This window comes from Heliangelus exortis, chromosome 12, assembly GCF_036169615.1.
Source record: "Heliangelus exortis chromosome 12, bHelExo1.hap1, whole genome shotgun sequence".
NCBI lineage: Eukaryota > Metazoa > Chordata > Aves > Apodiformes > Trochilidae > Heliangelus > Heliangelus exortis.
Genome location: NC_092433.1, coordinates 8,268,533 through 8,289,019, shown reverse-complemented (window position 1 = coordinate 8,289,019; position 20,487 = coordinate 8,268,533). Strand labels below are relative to the sequence as shown.

The following is a 20,487-nucleotide window of genomic DNA, read 5'->3' as shown; positions in this document are numbered from 1 at the left end:
AGTCACAAATGTGAGCATAGTCAAAGAAAGACTGAAGTTTTAATGACTTTTTATGTGTTATTTTTTTTTAAGGGTGAATTACATAAATTTTCTCTTAAACATCTGAAAGCACTTTTTAGTACAGATATATTGGACAGCCTCATGGTTTTGCGAGGAGTGTACTCAGTGGCAGTTTCAGGAAGGGTTATATATATTGTACATAAATTGAAGACGAAATATTCTGATTGCAGACACCGAGGTATTTTTTCTAATGTTACCAAAAGAGTTGTGTGGCAATGAAAAACCTTCAAATTAGGGCATTTGGAAGACTCTGGTTTGTAACTTTTGCTTAAGACATGGTTTTTTGCTATAGAAATGGGTTTAGCATAAATCAAAGAAGATGTGTAGTTGAACCACAGATCCAGGTTTTTTGTGACTATTTCACAGCCAAGTTTCAGCCTTCAAGGAGAAATGTTTTCCAAAGTCAGGAGCAGGTGGTGGTGGGAGCTGCAGAGTGCTACATACTACACACTGTTGCCTCTTCACAAGCAACAGAGGGAAACCTGGACATAGCATTACTGCTGGACAAAAGGTCAAGCAGATAGCCTTGCATCTCTTCTTGTCAGCTGCAAAATTGATGTTGGTGGCATTTCTGTCTCAGAACCTAGGCTCTTGTGTCCAGCAGCCTTGATGTGAGCAATGAAAATCTTACCAGGAGCCCTGGTTTCACTGAGCTCTGCATTCCACCTACTGCTTGAGCTCTGCATTACTGACATCAGTAACAACTTTTAAGTGTTATTAGTGTTGAAGAAGGAGGAATTTCTAAATATTAAGTGGCTGCTTGAGACAGTACTGTACTTAAGAATTCATTTAGGAAGAACAGATGGCCCAAAAAGAAAAATGTGTCTCAGCTGAGGTGTTAAGAGGATTAAGGATTAAATAAGCACAAGATCAGAGGCTAGACTAGGGCCAAAATAAACAAATCTATTTAGTCAGGTATAAGAAGAGGAGATCAGAAGAAATGAGAAGACTTAGAAGACAGGGATGATGAAGGTGATTCACAGAGGATGTTCAAGGAACAGAGGTCACAGATGAGAGTTTCTAAACTACAAACTAGAACTTTTAAATCACAAACAGATGACATGCAGAAAAACAGACCGTGATGGCCAGATGACAAAATTCTGTGAAGAACTGGCTGAGGGAAAAAAACCTCTGATAAATGATATTTTTTCAACAGGTGACAGACAACCATGACATGAAAAACTGAAACAAAATCTGCAATCACAAAGTCAGGAATAGAAAAGCTGTAGGTACTAGGTGAGGTACTAATAGATTTTCCCAGGTTGAATGTAAGCACTAGGGGTGGCTTTTTACAAGTGGGAACATGCAAGACTGAGTATTAATATTCATACCATTATGGAACAAAAATAATAGGAAGACGTTTATAAGCAACATAGAACTTTGTTATTCCATGGGATCTAAATCAAAAATGGCAGGTTTTACAGAAGGTTTTCAGAGACATCAGTGCTCCCCAAAATTATTTTTTTTTCCTCACAGAAAAATGTATATTTGTGTGAAATAGCCTCAGAGACAATTTCTAACATTTCATAGGAATTTATGATATTTTCCCATCTCTCACAACAGTGGATTATCCACTATCATAAGATATAAGATGCAAAGTTACATTTGCTAACTTCCATGATCACAGAAACAGAATTATACATCATATGCACCCAAAAGCTGCCTCTGTCAAAAAGGAAATTCTGTTCCCTCCACTCCTTACGTTGTTCACCACAGTGTTTTGAACTCTGTGCCAGACATTCACATGGCAGCCAACTTTGTTTTTCCACACTTGTTGCTAAAACAGTCACTTACTGGTGTGTAAAGCTCTCCAAGGGGACTTGGGCACTTTAAATTGTACGTCCTGAAAAATATCCCTGCAACTTGTACCTTGCTTTGACTGAGCTCCTACAGGAGTACATTTCTAACTATAAATCTCCACTTCTGAACATGGCCAAACCTCACAGGTCCTGACAGCCAATGCACTGTGCACATGGCTGGCTGTCCAAGAAGGTCTCCAAGGACACACAGGTGCTTGACCTGATCTCTTGCTAGGAAAGGGCCTCATAAGAGCAGCACAAAACACTGCTGGTGAAACCTCTGGGAAGGGAGGTAAGGAGAGAAGAGGTTCTTTTGCCTGGTTAAATTCAGATAACTGAGTTTAACTTCTTGAAAGTGTCAGAGAACACAAGTCTGCATTGCCCATATTACAGATGAGCCTATGCTGGAGGTGCTGTGGGTTCTTGCCATTCCCTCCTTGCTCAGGGATGCACGACTGTGACATCTGGGCCATGAGCTGAGTCAGGCCACTATGGGAGGGAGGTGGGGCTGGGGGCAGGGCTCCAAGAGGCGGGTGGTCCAGGCACCAAAAAGCAGGAATCACTACAGACATCTGAAGATAACTATCTGGCTTGTGAGTCAGAACCCAAAGATACCAGGATTAACAAACTTTAAAGCAAAAGACTTAGCCAGACAGAGACTGTATATAATCCAGTGTATACATAAACTACTCATACACTGCCCAGCCAGTGAGCCAAAGTGTTGCTTGGACAGGAAGGGAAGTCACTTTTTTTGATAGTTCTGAGAGATGAGTTAGAAAGTATGGCATCTAGTTTCTTGCTCATGACAATTATCTTGCCCTTTTGAACACGTATCTTCATCTTAAATAAAACAGGATTTCTGTGCAGTACAGTATATAGCAGAGGGGCACAGATGAGGATGTATGTCCAGGTAGCACCGTGGCTCATATGAAGTCTTTATGCAATGCTATTTAATTATGAATTATATAAGCAGTCAGTGTACACTCCCAGACAAAACTATCGTGTTGACTGATAGCAGATAGTGCAAGATTGTAGCTTCACACAAGCAATATCTAACCTTTAACATTGTGTTTTCAGGTGTGTGTGTGTGTGTGTGGGCTCTCCCTTCTTCTTTCTTAACATGCCTCCCCAGGAATACCCAAGAGTTCACTTTCTTGTTAAAGCAGCATTTTATATGATTTGTTCTAATTCTAATACGTAGTTAAAAAGACAGACCTGCTTTGTAAGTTGTGCATTATATTCTTCTTTGGAAGCTGGGGAAAGAAAAATCAAAGAAAAGTGAGAAATAGCAATGAAAGATTTACTTGATGGTGGGCTTTGTCTCCTCAGAGAACTATTATTTGGATTCAACTTCTTTCCTAAGATAAAGGATTATTTAATTTTTCAACCGCCAACAAGAACTGCTTTGTTAATTAGCCACTTCATGGGTACTTACGTTACTTCATTTCTCATGGAGACATGTCCAGGGGATCATGAGAAGCTTTTAATGATACCTGAGACAATTAGTTGTTTTGTACCTAATCTCAGTGATGCCCTTTGCTAAGGAATATCACCACAACTACTGAACCTATACAATTATATTTTCTATAGCAATACTATCTACAGGATGATATTGCATTTTATGAAAAACTTGGGAATCAGGATTTTTCTGGTGCTAAATAAATTGCTAAATACATTTTTTCTAACACTTGGCACAAAACAAGACAATACTAAAACCGGCATATCTGATTTGTAGCAACACCAAGGTGTAACTAACATTAGCATTATGGTTCAAGCAGGGTGGAGAGAAAATAAATTCATAGCTGAACATCTTTAATTTACCACCCACAAGGATGCCAGAAGCCACGTTTGCTATTGTTCAAAAACAACATAGAAAATACCCAATACTTTCTCACCCCTTTTAGCACTGCAGATCAGAGCCAAGGGATAACATCACATTGTCACACTCTGAGTGCGTGAAATCATGTTAGCAAATGTTTTTATCTGAGTGTCACTGACACCTAGCAGATACTTCCCAGGGCACTGGCAGGTCACAGATTTGTTAAGACTTAGAGTAGTTGCTTTCCTCTAAAACTGTGATTCTTAACAATCTGTAGAAAAATTAGTGTTCCTAATATTTTTGCTGGCATTAGGTCACACATGCACTATGGTACCTGACTGAGCATTCAGACACTGGGTCTTGTGACTGCAGGAATAACTCATGAGTTGTAATGTAGGAGAAAACCACTGCAGACCACAGGAGGAGCACAGAGAGGAGAGAGAGAGGGAAGGAACCAGGGCAGTCTGTCACAGGAAGCCAAATGGACAAAACAACAGAAAGAGAAGGGCAGCCAGATAAGGAGAAAGAGAAAGGAAAAGAGAATTAGTGAAGAAAATGCTGATCCTGTGATAGAGTCTGTGTTGTCTTCCTCTAATTTCTGTGTTCTGGAAGGGTAATTGAAGTTTTCACATAAAGCTGTGATTCTATGGTGCATCCTGAAACTCACCCTTGGTCCCTGGCCCTTTCTAAGGAACTGTATAAAACCCTAACCAATCTTTCAGTAGTGCTTATAAGCAGAAGAAGGATCAGTAATGGTATTTCTGTGAAGAAATAAGTATGGGGTCTTAGCACTGCATTTGGCAGCTCTGCTGTTGATGGCAGCTGTGGTCCTACTGCCCCCAGATGCAGAGCAAGCAGCAATGGAGAAGGGAAGGAAAAACTTGAGAAGTTATTGTCTGGCAGGTAAATACTTGATGTAAGCATTTATGTAAAGAGCTACGTTTAAATTTTCCTTCACTACACTTTGATGAACTCTCACATCATGTGTGTAAGAGTCCTTGTCCCTGCTAAGACATAAGCTCTTGGACATAGCTTGTAAAATCTGTCTCTTTTGAACTTAATGGAGCTACTTCCTTGTGTCAGACTAACCTGGCAGGATTGGAGGCCTGAGGGTGTGACAAATAATAAAGTACCCTTGAAGGACTGAGGAGACCAGATTCCAGCTCTCCTCAAGGGCACCACATTGCTGCACAAAAACAGAGCAAGATTTGCACTCACACTGTAATTTCCCCATCACTGCTCACGTCTCCTGCCATCCCCAAAAATAAGAATAAAATAAAATAAAAAGAGGAGAAAACAATAGCAAAGCATGCCTCTTACTGTGTTTGGGAAGTGCCAAGCAGCTTGTGGAGGTTGGTGCTGCACAAAACTAGCAAATGACAGCGATTTGAAGCTAATGAGGATCAGGACACTTGGCGTGAAGGTTTCTGGGCTGCAGGAAGGAGGGGGGGGGCTCTCATGAGGTCCCGATAAGCATTAGCAGTTTTGGATGCTCAGCCAAAACTTTTGTGGTTTGCCTGTTAGTACTGAGTCTCTTTTTTCTCCAGCCGTTACTTTATACTGTGCGGTCTGGCTAGCAGTTGTACAACAGCATTTAAAATATACAACATGCTGTGAGACAGAATGCAGCTACCTTGTCAAAGATGCCAGCATTAAACTACAAAGAGGCTACTATGCTCCATACAGAGGATACAGCCATTTCTCCTGTAAAAGTTGAGCAGGCCAACTTCTATTATCATTGAGTTTAGGAAGCACCAACTACCTTGAATACAGCAAGGGCTGGTGAGGGGAGTGAGGGGAATGGTCCATATGGATCTATAAGCAGTCTGGCCTGGGAGAAGGAGAAAGAGAAGAGCTTTGTGATCTTTTTTTGGAATGAGTAAAATGCAAAGAAAGTAGTTATATAAAGTCTCCACTCACATCATGTGTGCTCATCACATAAAAATGCAGGAGTTGGTTGCAGGTTGAATGTAGCAGACAGCGATTATGGGTTTTGAAGTGCAACAGTGAAGAAGCTCTGCCTTTAGATGTGTTAGACTTTCTGACAGTTCTTTTAATTCAATGAAATTGATTTTTTCTCCAACATTACTGGCTCTGAGAGAAAATATATAAAGTAGAGCATTTGAACAATATTGCTGTGACATAATAATCTTTTCTGCTCTGCAATGAATCTTTCTTTACTTAGTAGTTAACTCTGCATAACTGAAAATAAATTTCATATTCCTAAAGGAGGTGGAGATAATGATGCAGCTACCCCAGAAGCTGTGTAAGAATTAAAGAGGAAAACTTAAAAAGATCTCATAAGAGAAAACAAAGACACTAGATTAGCTTTGAACCTAGGAGTTTACCACGTTGCAAATCAAGTGCATTGTCAGAAAAAGAACAGGTGTACACCACATGTATAGATTAAAATGCAGTCCTGAGTGGCATGATGACAGTTCTGTGTATATATCCCAAAGAGTACTTATGCATCTGTTATGAATTCAGGTGGGATAGAGATTGGGGAATTTCTTTATGGGTTACAATATTGTAAATACACATTTACTATATTAGTATTGATGAAATTATTCAGACGTGAATTTGGCCCAGAGGTTTTTCTTTTCCTTGTAATAATGGTTTTCTGGACACCAATATTTAAATACTTATGTCTCTCTCTCACTTTAAGACATGTAGAAAGCTTATCTTGAGACTCTGCTGTGGTCTGATAAGACCAGTGAGGAATTCTCTGTAGGAGCAGGCCTGATACGTGCTATGGTAAGGATATAAAAGGACTGAAAAACTCTTGGAGTTTTCACAGCTTTCTGAATGGTTTTATGCAGTGAAAATGGAGGAGATGAGTTAAAAATAGAAAAATAGAAGTTGGAAGGGACACACACTTTTGATAATTGCAAAAAATCGTTTAAGGGCTGCAGTAATTTGGGCATGGGGATTTGGAAGGGGATTGAACCCTTCCAAAAAAAAAAAAAAAAAAAAAAAAATCAAAAGAAAAAATCTGGTGACTGTATTTGTGAGATCCACCCCTTGGCTCCTGAAAAGAAAAGGGGAAGATTTAAAGAAGGAGAAGGCTTGTTATGTCAACTCCATAAATGAATCTCTTTGCTGTTTTTATTCATAGCATGCACCTAGCAGCCCTGAGTCAGGTTGAGGCCAGCATACTGGGCACTGTATTCCACACATAAGAAATATGGTGATTGCTGTCATCAGGCTTATACTGGCCAAAGAAAGTTTTGCCAAATTGTTCTCCCACAAGGATACATTTTTTGGCCAGGCTGGAAATGAGAGAGAATTTGGTCAAGAACTGAACACAGGTTTTGCATCAGCTCTGGTTAGTCCAAACAAGAATAATACTGGGGGTGAGGGGAAAAGAAAAGAAAGAAAAGAAAAAAAAAAAAAAAAAAAGTGACCATTAGACATATTTAGGAATTAAAATACTTGAAAGTGTTGGCAATAAGCTCTGTGAATTTTGCTTAAAACCTGATCAATATTTACATAATTCATGCATCCCACTGAGTGCAAAGCTGGCAGTCAGAATAGCATCGCTTCTACATAACACTACTGCAACAGGAAAAGGAAAATATTTTCTACATCCTGAATTAGTTATTTAAGCCCTCTCTACCTCCTTGGGAGTATGACAGAATCGATCAGCCAAGCTGAACAACACTGGCATTGCAAACATTTATTCATACCATCTGGTACAGAGTCAAATCCAAGTAACAAAGGCTTTTATTTTCCCACAAAGGCTGAAGGTTACATAAATGTTACCCACATACTTGTGGCATCCCAACATGTTATTCTCACGTGCTGTAGAGAGATTGACAATTCCCAGACCAGAACAAGACAGCCAGCCACAAAGATTCCTGCAGCACAATTGCTTACTAATACCACTAAATGCACATTTTAGACCCCTTGAAGAGCATTAAGTTCCTCTAGTTCCTTATTGCACAGATAATATACATGGTCCAACATGACAGGCAACATCTCCAGTGGTTAAACATGAGGCTAGTAGTGTTGTGGGGTTTTTTTCTTATCTGCGATGACCACTTACTTGAACTCACTTATGGTTCTATTTCATTCAGCTGCTCATAAATTACCTTGGCATCCTGAACTCATGAAAATAAATATATATTTGATGCTTCACTAGTGTACAGTCAGTCTCACTTGATTCTTTTTTTCATATATTCAGATGCCCACATGAAACTAGTTATCCTTCATCATAACTATAAATATTCTCTGAATGAGTTTTAAGACCTGAATGAGTTTTAAGACAATTATTTTGCAAGGGGTTGTGCAAAAGGAAAAGTTTAAGAAATACAGATATCCATTCAGAAAGCTTAATGATGTGGGGCAGCCTGTTAAAAAAAATGTATTTATCCATAACTTCAATTTTAGAATCTGGTGCACCTTATTTATAGCCTTACGATTAAGAGATTCACATGAATGTCAAAGCATCAGGTTTTTAGGTACAAAGATAAACTGAGACCTGAAACTTGGTGCATTTGCTCACCTGCTGGTGGTCTCTCCTGTTTGTGAGGTGCTCTGACGGGCCAGCTCCTCCAGAGACTCCCACATTATGCAAGGGGCCACATCCTGCAGGTGCAAAGCTGCCAAAGAAATTTTATATTTAAGCATTCAATTGCCAGAATTGGCAGAACTGGCCAGAATTGGTCTTTTCCTGGAGGAAATATTAAATGAAAATAAAATTTAGAAACATTCATTAAAATAAAAAAGAAAAAGAAAAAAAAGAGGAAGAGGAAAAAGAGAAAATGGAAAAGCAAGAGGAAGAGAATGAAAATAGGAGAACCAAGAATCCCTCTTAATGAAGAGCATCAAATAAAATGGTATTAGGGAGCATTGGCTTCTTTGCTTTGATGAGAAGTGGATTTTAACAATAAGCAGAGTAACAGAGAATATGCAAAAATCAGGATGAGATGGTAAAAACTTTCCAATAGTCCTTTAAACTCTTCCTTTTAAAGCCAAGCTGTGGCCACAGATGAGATCCTTCTATGCAAACCTGTCTTTAAGAAGCTGCAATGGAAATTTCCATCCTTAAAGATCAGGCCAAGCTCAACTCTTGCTACGTTCAGATGAAGCCAGATCTGTCTCTTTTGGAAAAACTATTAATGTCTCACTTATGTGCCACTATTGATTTTCATCTCTTAGTAAACAAGTTAGGAAGTCCCAAAGCCTGATACTGTCAGAGACTTCAATGTTTTCTTAAGGAAGAAATCACCATATAGCTACCCTGTTTTATTCATTTTTCCTAGCCAGGCAAAACGTTGTTAGGCATTAGTCTCACTCACAACCAGAAGCATGTTTAAGAGTTTGGATTTCATAATGGCCCAGAGCTTCCTAGGACAGATAAAGCCTGAATGGCAATGGACACTTCATGCCTCCTAAGGGCAAACGAGACCTTAACTTTTCTCTTTTAACTCCTTTATCTCAATATAAAACCCCCTACTGTCTTTTGAACATTTTGTTATTAAATAATGCAGCTAGCAAAAAAACTCCTTTATCCTTGTCTGACTAATTCCCAGTCACCTATGAAAAGAATCTGTCAAATAGAAAGCCACATCCCATGGCACCTACACAACAGAAGAAAGCAATAGGAATGTACCCTGGGAGATCAAATAAGGACTCGAGTGTTTGATTTCTGCAGTAAGAATAGTGCACAATTTCCAGATGTTTATGTCTTTGAAGAAAAACTGGTTTAGAGATAAGGATCTCAGAAGAGCTCACAGTGAGTGCTGAGTGCTGTGCATATGAGACTTGCCATACTTTAACTTCTGATCTATACCATAAAGGACAAGACATTAATTTAAGACACCAGACAAGACTGCCTGTTGCTCATGTAACTCAAATGTGTCTTAATGGCACAGTTTTACATTTCTGAAAAGATAAAAAAACCCAAATCCCAGTCCTTTCTACTGCCTTTATGAGACAGTTTGGTCAAAAAAGTAGCACTTGACTGTATTCCCCATTTACTGTTCAGTAATAGGGTGTTACACAGTTCAGAAAATAATATATTTGGGCCATATATTGAGGTGTTTTCTTAAAATGTTGTAAGTAGATGGATTAAGGTTCAGAAGATAGCATTGGAGAGTATCATTATTTTCAGTGTTTCTATTGCCATAAAAAGAGAAGGACAAAGAGTTTTGCAGGACTGGGATAAGAAAAAAAAAAAATTTTCACAACAAAACCAACCCCTTTGTATAAACAGAAATAATTTTGTCAGAACAGCCAAAAGCAGGAAATTAGTAACTTATGCTTTAGACTATTATGACTGATTTTTAAAATTCTCATTTGCCATATAGATGAAAGGTAGGAATGTCATATTTCCTTGTTACCTGAGCTCTAAAACTCAGATGTGTCCCACCCTAAGCAGAGAGAGAGTCCAGAGTCAAAATTGAAGAACTAAACAGAAGGAACTGATTTTTCAGAATATTTGACTGCTATCTCTGGGGTTTGATAACATCAGTTAATTATGGAGGAATCTTTTAGCATTTCTCAGTCTGATTGACCTTAAATCAAGCAGTTAGGCAAGAAAAGATCAGTTCTCCTGGTCTGAAATTAGAAAGTAGCGTATCATATAGAGATTGCTATCGGAGAGAAACATGTGGATATAAACTAAACTACTTCAAATACTTCTGTTTAGGTATCATGAAATTTAGCACATATTTAGGTGTATCGATTATTATTCAGGGCCTTGAAATAGGCTTAACTGTATCAGGCATTTAAAATAGGCCCTAAAATAGTCTGTAAGAGATATATCTTTTCTTCTCCTAGCAATGTTAAGTGTATTATTACACTACTACAGCAAGGCCAACCTCACTAAAATACATGGAGGCTCATATCCTAGTTCATTGGTTTGCAAAGGCAATAAACTAAGAAGCTAATATACAACAGGACATGACTTGTTGAGTTTTTAATCTGATTTTAACACTTTCGTTGGACAGGCTAAAAGTTAATATTTTAGAATATTTTGCTCTTTCTCTCCCTGTAAATCTACAGTTTAAAACAGGCATCTCCTTATTAAAGCCTCCATAAGAAAGAGATTCTTGTGTTAAACATTTATGTCTCACTGTTAGTTTTAGAAATTACTCATCTTTAATAAAGTTACCACAAACTGCACAATTTATTTTTGCTCAACAAGACTCTATCTTTTTTCCCTTTCCGGAAAATATACAGAAACAGGTGGCTAGATTTCCTGGAAAAAAATCAATTTTAAATGTTTACTTGTTTTAACATATACTTGGGCATTTAAAATGCTCTTAAGAATGATTTTTTTACTATAGCAAGTTTCAGTGTTATATACTTTTTCTTTTCACCTGTTATTTTAACCATTCTCTACATCTTCAGCTTATTTTATAACTGTGCTGCTTATATATTATTTTCATATTAGGGGAAAAAAATCTTCAAGTATCAGCTGAAAAATGCAGCATACGGTAATGTTTTTCAAGTAGTTTGTTCAGTGGTTACAGTTCATAAAAAATGCCTAAATACATGGTTATGTGGCTTATTTTAATTTCATAATTACTGTAAACAATTGATAATCTAAACATAGTGCAACATCTGAAAGAACTCCAGTGGGCATTGTAGAAAACCACCATCCAGCCTTCTTTAAAAGTGTGAAAAACAAAATTCTAATACATTTCCAAGAGTTGTTTTAGGTTTGTTTTTTGGTTTTTGTTTTTTTTTTTTTCCTGTTGTTGTTGTTTGTTGATCTGGAGGTTTTTGGGGGTGCTTTGTTAATTTAAATATTCTGGATTATAACACCTGGATTAGTAGCTAATAAAGGAGTAAAATATTTTGAATCCATATCCCTAGATGATATCATAGTTTTACAAAGAGGCCTTTTTCCCAGTGAAGTTCACAAATTAGATTTTGTTACTGGTTATGTTGCCATTTTTGGCAAACTAGAGTTTTATGAGCTTCTTTGGCCGAGCCTCCCTGTAAATCTGAAATAATTCCATCTTCCCATTTTACCTCCTTGCACACAACCACAAAATGCTGAGAGAAGTGAACCCCTTTTCCATGAGGGCTGCCCAGCAGGTGGATGGCACTGTGGCCTGGCAGCAGTTCCCAGGCAGCCCAGGAAGAAAGAAGATGCTGAGCAGCTTCTGCAGGTGCCCAGAGGCCCAGCTCTCCTGGTTTTGTTGGGATTCAAAGGTATTTAACACCCTGTGCTCAGTCACATCAGGCTCTGTGGGCTCAGATCACTCTGGTGGTGAGGACTCCAGGCTTTTGCTTCCCATCTGACCTCGAGCAGTACTTCTACCACCCAAAAGAGCCACTTTTACCTTTGAGCCTGTTTCTGATTTATGGACTGAGACAGACTTGTCGCAGCCTCAGAATGGAGGGAAGTTAATAAATGATCCAACTGCAGTGCCAGGGGTTGTGCTGTATTCCTGTTATTCCATTCAAACCCCAATTCTTTCATTTGTTGGCGTTTGAGTGACTCAGGCAGCTCTACTACCAGGGGATTTTCCTTCATCACGTTGCTATTGCAAATAATAAACTATTGACTAGCTGGGAGTCTTTTGATTCCTTTTATTCTTATGAAGAAACAAATGATCAGATCTAAATCAAGAAATTCCAACATTGGTTTGCAGAAAGGGAAGAAACTACGGATGGGCTGGCAGAAAGGGAAGGAAAAAGGCAGATGAAAAAATTTTTTTTTTTTTTCTGGGAAGATGCCACAAACGTGGACTGCATTTCTACATAGCAAATTTGAAAGAGTGTTGTGTAACTCGTGTTCAAAATAGTAATTGATATGTTTAGTGTTTATTACATTCCCATATGTTTGTAATCGAGGTACAACTCTAGTAGATGGGAAGCAAAAAAAAAGCTATAATTTGCTGCTTAGCATCAGAGCTGTTGCACATTCATTTAAATAGCTTTATTTATCTTCTTCCCCATAAAGAACCTTCCATACTGTAAATTTATTGAATGGTTAATGGCCCAAAAGTATGGGGTTCATTACAAAATGAAGTATTTATTGCAGTGTTAATTAAATAAAAGCATTGTAATCTTTCCAAATTGAACAATTATGCTCATTTGAACATTTTAAAAAGAAAATCTTTTATATACTAATTGAGTTGCATAATGAAAAGCACGTGTAATGGAAATTTTAATCAAAACAAACACTGAAATAATTTGAACACTTTTTACAATATAAAATGTCTACCTCAGTTTTTATTAGAAATATCATAACAGCCAGATTAGTTTCAGAACTCGTGACCTTTGAGTGCGGTATATTATTTCTGAGCTGATAGGCCACCCTCACATACCAGTTGGCTAACCCCTTAAACATCAAAGTTACTGCTTGGCTACCAGCCTTAAACCATGACAGACTGGCTGCAAGCCCAAAACTTGACAGCCTGGCTCTAGGCCTGTAGCCTGAGCTGACAGCCTTTTCTGCAAGGGGCTGATGAATGATTTCTGGCAAGCGGGGCTGCGCTCTGACTGACTGGGAGAACGGCATCAATCAGGGGAACGCGCACCGAACCTCCGCAGGTCTGTGAGGGGTGGCACGCTGCCGAACGCCCGGATCAGCAGCCTGTTCACACCCAATTTTTTATTTATTTGCTAAATTTCACCCAGCGGCCCTCAAATATTTGCAACTGCAATTATGTTTCATGCTCATAACGTCTAAATTTGATTCAAAACGCAGGACTGTTCTTTCGTTTTTCTCTGTTTCCTGTTCTGAACCCTTGCAGGCACGGTTAGCTTTGTTTTTGTATTTGTGGACAAAGGCTGAATAATAATTAATAATAATAATAATAATAATAATAATAATAATAATAATAATAATAATGCATATTCATTTGACAGTCTGAATCCTAAAAGATGAAATTGCATGTCACATACTTGCAGCTGATTTTTTTCTGCTCAGAGGAAGGCATGTGTCCCAGGCGCTTTTACTGGGAATTTTCTTGTTTGTGGACTGGCATTTTCTAAATTCTATTCTCATCTAATAATTTTGTATTATTAAATCAAGGCAAAAGGAAAGGAACCATTTAGATCCTTTTCTTTGCTTGATATAATTACTCTGTAAGGGGAGTGGTCCGTTAGTTGACATCAAGAGTCTGGTGGGATTATCAAGAGATTTAAGGATAAATCTCCAGAAAAAAAAGCCCGTGAAATTAAAAGGTATCAGCAGTAAGCTGACAGTACATTGATGAAAATGCTGTGGAAGCAAATTCCTATTCAGTTTATCCTTAAAGTGAACAATTATCTATAGGAATATGTAATAGTAATCCCTTACAATAACTGAACACAGAGGTTGCTATAATAAAACAGACCTAATGGAATACAAGAGAACAAAAAAAGGGATATTGTTAGGCAAAGGAGCTACATTTTACATCTGAAAAGCAACCAATACTATGCTCAGGAGATACTTGTATAGCAAAGGATTTTAATCGAGCTAAAAGAATATCTGAACAGTATAATTTGTAGATTGTGAGAAAGTACCAGTAATGGCGACTTTTTTTTTTTTTTTTTTTGCCTGGTAATGACAGAGGTACCAATCTTTACAGGAAAAAGCATGTTATTTCATTATGCATATTAGAAACATGAAAATCTATGTGCATCAGCAATTTCTTCCAGTTATACAGTATAGGTGGTTGAGCAACAGGTTGCTCATGTTAACATGAACAGTCATTCATTTGATACTAATAAAGATGAGTGATTGCCAGCACATTATGACACTGATATTTCTTAGATGGCTGCTAATGGGACATGAAAAACTCTAGTGCCTTTTACATTTCAAAAAACATTTTCACCCCTTCTCCCAGAAAGTCTGAATGAGTTAGGAGACGAATCTCCTTTTCTTATTTTTCTTATATTAGTGGGGAATAGATGTCCTGCTGTTGAGAGCAGAAAGTCAGTGCAAATAGGAGGAAATCTAGCTTTAGACTTCCTGACATTATCCCATCATGATCTAGCAAGCCAGATGAAATTAAAAAACCTGAAAATTTGAATTTGCAGAAGAAGAGATAAACAGATCAGAAAGCCTGCTACTTTTTATGCAGGGATGATTATTCCACTGACTAAGGACAGTGTTGCCCTGTTATTGTTTTTTATAAATAGCCTTTTCCGCCTAAGACACTGCAGGAAAGATTCTTTCCTGCATTGCAGAGAGCATCTTTCAATCCCAAAGAGATTTGAGTGTTTAAAATCCAGGTGAGCAAACCTTAAATGACCTCACTCTTCACTGAATAATTGACTATAACAAGCAGAGTGTACTTCCTAACTAAGATATCTAAGTTTCACTTAAGAAACCAAAAAGGAGAGGATTTTTTTTAAAAAAAAAAAAAACAAAAAACCCAGGGAAACCATTTGCAGTCATATTGTAACCATCTGTGAGAAACACCAAGACAAATGAGTTAGAAGGAGCAGCAGACAAAACATCACTGTGTGCCCCCACCAAAAAGCACGTTTGACAGTTCAATGGCTCACGGTTCAACCCAGGGCGCTGAGAGGAGGCAGTGACTTATGGCCCCGGCTGGGCTGTGGGCAGCCTCCAGGGAGGGGAAAGGGGGGAAAGCACAACCATGGAGAATTGTAGCTTTTGCTGCCAAGGCATGAAGAGGAGGACAATTCTCCTGAAAGAAGAAAGTTTTCCATTTTTGTGTAGAAGCTGGCACTCCACAGGCTCTGACCTCCTGTGGGGCAGCACCCACCTGGCTTGTCAGGACTGGCATTGTGCGGAAGTTCTTTCTCCATGGTCTTGGGCAGGAAAATAATATTGTTGCACCCAGGTTGAAAATGCCATCCAGATGAATATTAATGAGCTTCATGCAGGCAGCAAGGAAAAAGTTATTTTTGCCTGTAAGAATGAAAAAATAAACTATTATTCTTCTCATAAACACCACAGGAAAGTGTAGGAGCTCTTTCCTGTTTGTGCTTGCAAATCACAAGTTCGTGCTTGCAACTCTACCACCTCCACCTCCACCACAAGGGCTGACCACAGATTTGGACTTGCTGGAGACCTTTCTCCTGTTCATCCATGGTTATTCAGACTCACAGTAGAAATTTATTGAGAATTAAGAGGTAGCCCAGGTATTGCTATTCCCTGGTTTTTACTGGCTTTGTAGGAAGGTGGTGGGATAAAGAGAAGAAGCAAGGGAGTATTTTAGCTATGAAACTGTTCCTTAAATTGTGCTTAAGCCTGATGGAGTGTTGAGGCACTGTGAGGACTTTCACTCTGTTGGCAGCTCATGGCCATACACAGAACTATATTCAATTAGAGAAACAGCTACAGAAATTTCTCCCCCAAAAGCCAAAGTCCAATGAGATACAGGAAGGAGGAATAAGGGCTACAACATGTATCTCAAACATATTAGCAGGTGTTGAAGGAAACTGAAATTTGCCTTCTTACAGGAGTTGTTTCAGGATTATGAAAAGTAATATAAAGAAGGGCTGTTTCTCCTGCGATTGCCTCAAATTAATCATTTTAATCTTAATCTTACATGATGTGTCATGTTACTTTGGGTCAGGAGGTAAATCTACCAATTGTTCCCACTCACTGGTGTGTTTCAAATTTCTGGGATGTGTGCTCTGAAACACCTCCCGGGCTGCTGCTGCCACTACAAGCCCAGACCATAAGATTGTCCCAGAGCTAATCCCTTTTCCCCCAGTGATGCACCCAGTGTTGTTTTGGGGTCCACAACATTTGTAACTCTGCAACTTTTGTACCTTTCATAACAGGAAGGTGTTAGGTTTTGATACCATCTAAGAACCTGTTTTTTAATACCATCTAAGAACCATTGATTTTTAAATTTTACTCCCCCCTCCCAAACAAGAAAATGTTTTTGCAAGCATTTCTATTTCAAATACAAAATTAAAAACCAAAATGGAAAGTGGTAACTTTCCACGGAATTTCTGCGTTTTAGCGTTTATTTGAACTAAATTAATTCAGTTCAGCAATTTCCAGTCTCAGCCAGGATTAAGACCTTCACTGCAGAGATATGCACAAAGACTTGGTCATATCTCAGAAATCCCTCCTTTAAAGTACATGAAATGAACTGAGTTGGAGACAAAGGAGAATGATGGTCTGGCAGAAGTCAAGTGCAGGGACCTGAGTAGTGGTTTGGCATATGGGGGGCAGAATAAATCTACTGCTTTGTCAAAGATGTCTTATAAAATTTTTTTCATCAGTCACTTGGTATGAATCATTAAAGGCATTTAGGACTTAATTCTTCCTGATTTTAGTGAAAGACAGGCACTCATATTCTTCTGAAAATCCCATAAGGTATGCATCTATATTTTTAGGCAATCAGATGTAGAAAAAAAGATATTAGTTCTCTGTTTAATGGAGAGAATATCTTAATCACAGAGAAATCTGAGGTTAAAAATGCTAGAATGCTTTCTGGTTTTTGAAAGAATGTGAATCAACTTTAAATGCCTAAAATGGACAGGAGGGACAGGGATCCTGATGCTGCATTGTTAGTCAGTGGTGCGGTCAAAATGGGCCAAATTCTACAGTCATTACTCAGGCAAAACTTCTGTGAAAAATCAGTATAAGGTTTGCCAGGGTAAAGATTTGGACTTACAGTGGGTGATTGCTTAGCCTTTTATCATTTGTTAGATCAGCAAACTCCTCTCAGCATGCAGCACGCACACAGGATATAATTCAGACCACCTACAGAAAGCTTGTCTGATTCCTTGCTGCAAGCCATTAAAAACTAGAATGTAAATATGACATTTGAGCCAATAGTGGCATCAACACAGAATGGATTTCTGCTTCAAAATTAGAGGCACGGATTTCACAACCACTGCTTGTCTGTGAATTGTCTTCTCCACATTCTGAAGTTTAAAAGACCCTGAGCTGGTAACATGCTGCTGATTTAAGGACTATAGTCAGATCAGAATATAACCTGGCTTTGGTTTAGTTGCAAAAGAACAGACAGAGCAAAATTTTTCTCACCTGGTTGCTGTTGTATAACAGGAGCAACTTGGCTTACAGCAGCTCCTCAGTGCTGCAGAAGAGGATGAAGCTTGGTCCACCGTGCCCTGCATGAAAGGTTTAATTTAGTTAGTGCTAGAACAGGTCTTCAGGAGCTAAATAATGTTGAAGATCCTATTCTCTCAGGAGCCACACAGGCCTTTTAAGCTAAATAATCAGAGTGACAGAAATATAGCAATAAACACTTCAGGATATGGAAGGAGCTGAATGGCCAGAGATGTGAAGCAATTTGGGAAGGGCACAGGGGAAGGTGATTAATGCACTTGGGAGCAGAAGCCTGGATGGCAATTAATGCCCCACAGCAACTGCACCCCACTGCCAGGGCTGCCTTGGCTTTTCCCATCTGTCAATGGATATTGTGTACACTATTCTTATGGTCCTCTTGGTAATTTTAAGCACTGTAGAGTCATAGCCATTTATAGTGTATGGAATTTCAGTGGTGTTTATATTTCCATGTGAAAACCACTGATATGATGACTTAGTCATTTATGTAACATTAGGGGATAGATGAAGATGGGGATTCTGGCCTCTTTCCATCCTAAAACATGTCTTATGTTTGTAACATTATACCACTTTTGCTTGGATGTATTTTTGCTACATTGATGAATTTGTGATTAATGAGGTTTTATCATAAAATTTCTGTACACAACTATAAATTACATGCAATTATATGTGCAGAAACAAAGTAAAAAATATTTGGGTTGGAGTGTACAGCTTTGATTTGGCCACATTTTACTACTGAATCTAGTAGTTTTTCTTACAAAAACAAAGTCATTAAATAACAGTAATGATACTTCTGCATGCAGACTGAGTGACATAATGTGGCTTATTGATGAGAACAACAAAGAACACTGGGATTAAATGTATCCCTGGTGTAACACGGTTGCTGAAAATCAACATTACCACTTGGACTTACTTGGTCTAAAGTGGATTGTTTCCCAAAGAGTGTTACTACATAAAATCTTCTCTTTGAGAAACAAGGAACAATGACCTCATTTCACATTTGCTTTCTTATTCACTTGCCCATTTGCACTGGTTTCAGTGTGACTGTGGGGACAATCGCAGTGTGCAAATGGGGACACAATTTTATACCATCCTGCAAATAGATAAAATTCTGCAGGGGAGACAGAATGCACAGAAACTGCTGCTTTACGAAGAGTTTGCTAACAACATATCTGTAACATATTGGTCTAACTTAAGTATTTCCAGAAGTTGTGTTAAACTGGAGAGCCTTAGACAGGAAACACTGTGTTATCTGAAGAATACTGAATTCCTAGAAGCTTCAGTTGTACCTGGCAGGATGAAATGACTACACATAGTTTTAAAAATACCTCTTCTTTCAGATTTCAGAGATGACAGATGGGTCCAGATGGCTTAGTGTTACCCTGATCATGGTCAGGAATCAAACTCTGTAGGCTCAGGGTAACTAAACAACCAAAAATTTTCCTGTGTTTGGAGCATTACCCGATGCATGTAGTTAAATTAATTGTGAAATCCTCACTGAACAGGTTGTTGTTAATAATTATCAATGATAAACTTGTTAAATGAGACCTGGTTTGCTTGCAGAAGTGTTGCTGTAATTAAGAGCTAATGCTGCAGTCACTGTCCCTGTGTAAATAATTTAATTCAGTTCTGCACAGAAGAGCAATTCCAGTGGCTTCAAATTCATGCAAGTGCTCTATGTTGATAACTCTTTATAAATGTGACACAGGAAAATTAAATTTAGAGAGGAAACCTTTCAGCTTCAAATTTCTAAGTAGTAATTATAGCCAGCAGTGAAAAAAAAATTGTTTAAATTATGAAGTATAGGTTGATAGTTTCCACTTAACAAGTATATAAATAGATTTATGCATGGAAGGATTACTATAGAACAGTAACACTGCCCCATCCTGAAGGCTGGAAATTGAAAAATACATCAATGTTGTACTAAGATATAACACTCTATACCCTATTTTTTATACAAAATAACATGTTTTTCTTGGCTAGAAGAATTTTGTATGAGCTCTTCACCATGTTACAGTTTCTCCTGGCATCCAGACTTGGGAAGCTAACATTTATCTAGCTGGACTATTAGCACCTCACAGACCAACCTGAAGCTTTCTCTGGTCCCTCTACTAAATAAACTTAGCAAAGAGTCTGGGAATCAAAATTTTCTCTTTACAGATGCCCTTTAACCTTCATGACTGTTCCTAGCTCAGTATTTATTTACATGAAACACAGTACTTTTGTGGAACACTACACTGCCCACCTCTACAGTCATTTCCTACAGAGAGGGGGAAAAAGAGAAAGATTGTCGATAGGCTTCAGTTTTCATTTGCCTCAGTGTGATCATCTTGTGTGATTTAAAAGCTGGGAATATGTTGATTTTCACTGCACCTCTCTTTTAAAGGAATACATGTACACACAGCCAGCTTTTGATGGATGGATTGGAACAATGTTAATTTTAATTTAGAAGGAATTTAGTGCCCACTGAACAGCTTGATTTACAATATATCCCTAATAATAGTTACGACGATGTTTTAGAGAGGCTAAAACTACAGTGAGTCTGGCTGACTATTGAGCTATGTTACAGTTTTCTATAGTGTAAAACTTAGCTTGAAAGTGTTTTATATAGGTTCTAGACACAGCAGTACTTTTAAAGGACTCATTACCCGAAGCCCAAATCCAAGTAAGAGGAGATGCATCAGATTCCAGCATCCATTTCTGTCAGGCCTGTCATGATCATACTTGAAGATTACCTAGGTCCTAAAAAACACTTTTGAGATACTAATCAGATTAAAAAAAAATAAATAAGAATTCACATACAACTTGTTGTGCTTGTAGCTTTAACTTCAGCTTACTTG

General features: G+C 38.2%; 1 long non-coding RNA gene across 1 annotated transcript; it reads right to left on the bottom strand.

Moving 5' to 3' along the window:
• Nucleotides 1-14,992: 14,992 nt before the first annotated feature.
• Nucleotides 14,993-20,464, bottom strand: LOC139801517 (uncharacterized). Its single transcript, XR_011728223.1, has 3 exons — nt 17,606-20,464; nt 15,360-15,505; nt 14,993-15,281 (listed from the first exon to the last, which is right to left on the bottom strand). It is a non-coding gene; the product is annotated as an uncharacterized lncRNA (long non-coding RNA).
• Between the last annotated feature and the right edge of the window lie 23 nt (nt 20,465-20,487).